The following is a 6000-nucleotide window of genomic DNA, read 5'->3' on the forward strand; positions in this document are numbered from 1 at the left end:
AAGCCGCCCGCATGTAACCTACTAACCCCCTCGTACAGAAAAATGCTTTCTGTAGTAGCGTAATTTTTCCCCAAACACATACCAATATGGCTAATGGGTATCTAATGGGCGATCCACATCTAATCCACCAAGTGACAACCATATGCATATAGAGATAAACAACCAATTGAACTTTCATGAATACAACCATTCTAGATTTAACAATTCAGCATATTCACCACTTAGACAATGTGAAAGCTCCATATCCTATAGGCTACATCCACATGATCGGGTTTCTCCTATTTTATAAACTAGCTATTGAGTTAGCCAAGCATGTAACTACTTTGGTCCAATTTTAGATGGTATATGGGTCAATAAATAGTATAAAACCATACCCATACCCACTCACTCATTGAGTGGTGTTTTTTTCTCATTAAGAGGCCCATGGATATATAAACAAACACACACTAAAAGGCCCTAATGAGATAATTATCCATTGGTTTTCGAGTTATGGGTATCCATTGCCATCTTTATTGCTAATTGATTGTCCAAAGGAACCATGAATAATATCGATGATGACTTTTAGTGCGATAGATATTGTAATTGCTCTATGTATAGGATTTTCGTGGAGAGATTGCCACAACAAAACCGTTTGTTCACATCCACTTCTGTCATTTCTTTGACTTTACTTATAGAAAAAAGAAGAAGAAAGTAAAAATCATTTATTGAAAACAGCAAAAAAAATTTCAGCTAACTTTGAGCCATGAAGGAGAATTTTTTTCCTTCAAATCAAATTCAATTCTAGGAATTACAGAACCAACTAAAAACTATATTCAAAATTTTGAATATATGTATATTACTTCAAAAGACTCTACTGACATGTGTGGCCATGAGGTGCACTATCTATATGAGCTCTATATGCCTATGTTAGTGCTCTCTAATACTAGCTGCCTCCATCTATCTGAACATTGAATGGTAGAGGAGATTGGGCCAGGGTCATCCTTTTAATTTTCCATTGATTTACTTTTTTTCACCTAAATTCAAGTAACATTTTAGGTTTTTCTGTTGCAATATTAAATGGGTTACACAGCACAGATATTATGAATGAGTATTTGATTGTCATGTTGAAAACTCATTGCATTAACTCAGATTGGGTCATCAATCTATGTTATGCATGGCCTCTTTTCCCTATTTACATGAAGATTCTTGATTGAACCAAGTAGAAGTAAAATTTCTAACCAAGCAGAACCAAATTTTTGTCTATCTTGACTAGTAATTGTAAATTTGCAACAAAAACATAATAATTTAAATCATCATTCAAAGTCGTATAAAATGATAGACGGTCGAGATTGCGCCCCCCCCCCCTCTCTCAATCGATTTGACGTACAACGACACGTGCTTGAGGTGTCTTTATATTAATTAATTGATTAATTAGTAAATTCAGGAGATATATAGTATATGCTTAAATTAATTAATTTAATTTGTCTCTTGTGTTTTGTTTGCTTGTGAGTAGCACATGGATGGAACACACGAGCTGTAATTAACAAAGTCAGTAGTAGATGGGCCTGCTCATATCGCATCCCTGCCATGTTCAAAGGCAGAGAATATGATTTGTTCTTTCATTATCCACGTCAGTGATATTCATGTTATAAGTATATGGGTATAAAGATAGAGCTAGGTATAGTTTATCCATTAATATAATAAAGTATTTTTTATTTCTCTTTATTTCTTTTTATCTAACTCACGTAACAAAATTTTCTAAAAAAACTAATAATCGACTCTAAATTATTGTCATCATATTTTACTCACGTGGCAACAAGGAGAGCCAGTTAATAATTGCCGTTGTACGTGCCGTTACAATGCATATGTACGTTTGCATATCCTAATTAATTGATTAATGCATGGTCTATTACTTAATTGGAGTGCACGGATTCATTGCTTGCTTAATTAATTAATTGAAACATTGCACGTAAATAGCACATAGTATATATGTAGTAGCTGGGGGTGAAACGAAAGTTTGGAAGGTGATTAGGTGCTTTCGTTCGCAGCACGTACGTACATGGTACGCTTGTTTTGTCACCTCAGATGGATCGAGTACGTACGTACGTTCGGTGTGTGAATTTTCGTATAAAATAAAGCTATTTCTACCGCTCAATCTTGGAGCCAGTTGTCCGGTCGCATGCCTCGTCATTTGGAGCTAGTTGTTCACATACCTTGTCGTTTTAACTTACACCGCATTCGTTTCATAATGTAAAATATTTGACGTTTTTGGTGGCAAGGTTTGACCCTTCGTCTTATTCAAAAATTTAATACAAATATAAAAAATGATAAGTCGTGCTTAAAGTTATTTTGATAATAAAGTAAGTCACAAGCAAAATAAATGATATTTTCATAATTTTTTAAATAAGACATATGGTAAAACATTGCAAGCAAAAAATTCAAATATCTTACATTATATAACGGAGGGAGCAGTAATTATTCTTTTCATTAAATTTTCGTATCAACCAATCATGATATTTTTGTAATTAACCATTCTTACCAAATTTCTTAATTCTCGTATAGAAATGACTATATTTTAGAACTAAGAAGAGAAGTATATTTATGTCCGTAAACTTTTTTTAATATCCGCTCAAACGTTTAACCAAAGAAGGCCTCAGTGTCCTCCTTGACTCACCGTCCTTTCCTTGCATTTATGTGAATGAGCAGCCAGCAGGCCTCTCCCTTCACATGGTGTAAGGGTCTGAATCGGACGGCTGGGATAGATTCACGGCCAACAATAATAGTTGGTATATATATGTACTCCATCGGCACAAAATGCATTGTTGTAGGCATCTTATTTATGAATTTCTAAAGCCACTAATCAGCAGAAATTTCAAATTAAAAAAGCACTAAACTATGTTCTCTATAGATTAGTTGCTTAAAAACATCCTATTAGTCTATTTTTTATGTTTATATCTAATACTTAATTAATCACTAATCACGTGGTAACGAGTCAGTCCATTTTACGTGTACAGGAGATTAGTTCCTATCCTATACCGCCAAACGCAACATAGGCGTGGATGTAGAAAACATTTTATTAAATAAATAGGAACATGAAACTAAATATTCTCTCCAGTACTTAAATATGTGTTGATTGCCATTTTCTGGTTAAACTTTTGAAATTTTATGACCAATAAATTCTAAAATACTTAGTTTAAAAATATAAAAATAGTACGTACAAATTTATCTTGAAATGTGCTTCCGCAATAATTAAATTAAATATATTGGATTTTATTAATGTAAAGCGCCTTATTAATAATTAAAATAATTTCTAGGTAAAATATTTTATATACATTTCTTACCGATGTAAAAGCAAGGCTAAAAAACAGACCACGCTTAAAAAACCCCAAAAATTAACTCCAAATCTAAGTTTTAAAAATCAATTTTTAACTGATAAACATAAACATAAGTATGAAAATTAATATGCAGACTTTTATTATTAGAAAAACTTATGATTAAAGTCACATCTAAAAAGGAAACAAAAAGTCAAATAATATATATTCACCACCAACACCACTATTACAAAATAAGTTCTTCCATGGCAGCCGAAATTGATTTTCGCAAGAGGACACACAGATGAAGGCCTGCGAAAATCGATTGTTTTTCATAGGCAGACCTATATGACACTCCTCTACGAAATTTTGTTTTTACATAGAGTGGCTCAGGAAATTCACCAATGAAAGTCAATTGGACCTGCAGTTCATGACCAGATACCCCGTTTTATTTTTACATGTGTGGGTACTTGCTATTGCCTTGTCAATTAATTGGTTCAAAACAAGATGATTAGCTATAGACTAGGGGAAAAAAAGAAATATCCACCTTAATTAATTAGCAAACGACCCCACAATAGTAATCACATTAATTCAATCGCACAGTGGAAATTGATAGGATATATATATCATAGTACGCATTCACGATCGAATCGAACGTGAGATCGATCGAGGCAGCTGCAGTGGCGATATTAGGTCTTTGTCTCACTGTCATTTCCATCTGGAATATTGGAACTGCGCAAAAAACCAGAAAGGCTGGGAAAAAGGAATCTTCAGCATCCTTTCAGCTGATAGCCACTGCACACTGCACTGCAAAGCATCACACACACAATCTGCACATGTTGCCAATTGTCGGTCATCCCAAATTAATATGCAGAATGTGTTTGAGAGTTTTTTTACCATCCTTAAAACATCCTTAAAAAAGTACCTCGAGATACTACACTGTTTACACTGTTTAGTATACCTGAAGGTACATTATACCTTGAGATACTAAAAGTATGTACTAAAATTCTTAATATGTTGAGATACTTTTTAACGATAGTAAAAAAACCCTGTTGTTGATGATGGCTGGCCTACAAGAGTGAGATGCATCATCGTTCTAAAATGTGTGCACATGTTGCCTGCAGGGTGAGATACATGGAGTTCGCGTAAACTTACTCCATCCGTCCTAAAATGTAGGATCGGTTAGATTTTCACATATGCACGGTATTTAATATCTGTGCATTTAATTTAATTATTAGTGAAATGATATTAACAGTTGATATTGTGAGGAAAACAGCAAGGGCATATTACATTTCAGAATGGAGTGAGTACTGCATTACATGGATCTCATTCTCATCTATGGATGATGTTTTAATGCGGCAGTGAAGTCTCAAAATCTTAAACTACTGATGGATATATGTAGTTAAATATATACTAAGGTTTGATATGCGAAGACCGGTATTAATATATTTGTCTTGGAGTTATTTTAATTATATAATTTACTTCTAGTGATTTTTATAAATATATATAACTAGAAAAGGGACAAATGGGGAATTCAACCAATAATTCAATACCGTCCATGAAATAAAAAATATAACATAAGGAGTAGTACGAAGTATACCTTTAGAAGGGGGAAAATGAATTCCTCGATGAATTTTGAGATTGATGTAATTGTTACTTACTCCGTCTCACAATGTAAGACTTTCTAGTATTGCCTAGATTCATATCGATGCTAATGAATCTAGACATATATACAGATTATATATATTTATCAATAGATAAATCTAGACAAGTCTAGAAAATCTTATATTGTTAAATGGAGACAGTATGAAACTAACACCAACGTTGACATCGTTAATAAACACATGGAAAAACACCGTAGAAGATTCAAACTTAACAATGATGGATGCCAAACTATGATATTTTCTAACGAGATCCAGTCGAAGTGTATATTACTGAGGCACCGATTACATGCGTTTGTACCTAATTAACCCAACATATTTACTGAGTATGAGAATGTCAGTGATCCTCACGTATGACACGGTCATCGGTTACGATTATTGGTGGTGTTTCCCCATTTAAGAGTCTATTTAAGGGAAAATCTAGGATAAGAGTTTAGCTCTATTTCTGTCCTAACACTTATTACGACGTCAGTCCTAACTTATAATCGTCTTTATATACATATTTAACACAAACTAACACAAAATTTCAGGAACTTATGTACAAATTAATTGCCGAATAATGCGAATATATATATTGTGCCCCTTCGTTAAAGTCCGTCGGTTATTTGTCTTTGCTTGTTCTCGAGTACTTGCAGTGATTGATCTTCAGCAGGGCTATTGCAATTGGCATGGTACTATCGTAAAATTTCACATGAATTTCCCTCAGAGCTTGAAAATCATTTAACCACACTGTTGATGAGTTTTAATTAGAAAATGAATCCAAAATATACGAGGCAGAGTATTTACCCTTGACTTCCCTCAAATGAGCATCTACCAGCTCCTATGGGCTCTGGATGAACTCTTCAGTGACTACCGCCTGGAGTCTGCTAGCTTCTGTGGAAGTACAGGAGAAAAGTTCCAATGGTTTTTTTTTTGTTTTAATTAAGTGTTAGTTTGTCTGAACTGTTGGAAGACAAAAAATATCCAACTCGAGCCAAATATCTAAATGCATTGGAAATTTTGATTATTTTCATGAAAAATTATTTGAGAAATGCACACCAATTCTGTAC

The sequence above is a fragment of the Oryza brachyantha genome, chromosome 12, assembly GCF_000231095.2.
Source record: "Oryza brachyantha chromosome 12, ObraRS2, whole genome shotgun sequence".
Lineage (NCBI taxonomy): Eukaryota > Viridiplantae > Streptophyta > Magnoliopsida > Poales > Poaceae > Oryza > Oryza brachyantha.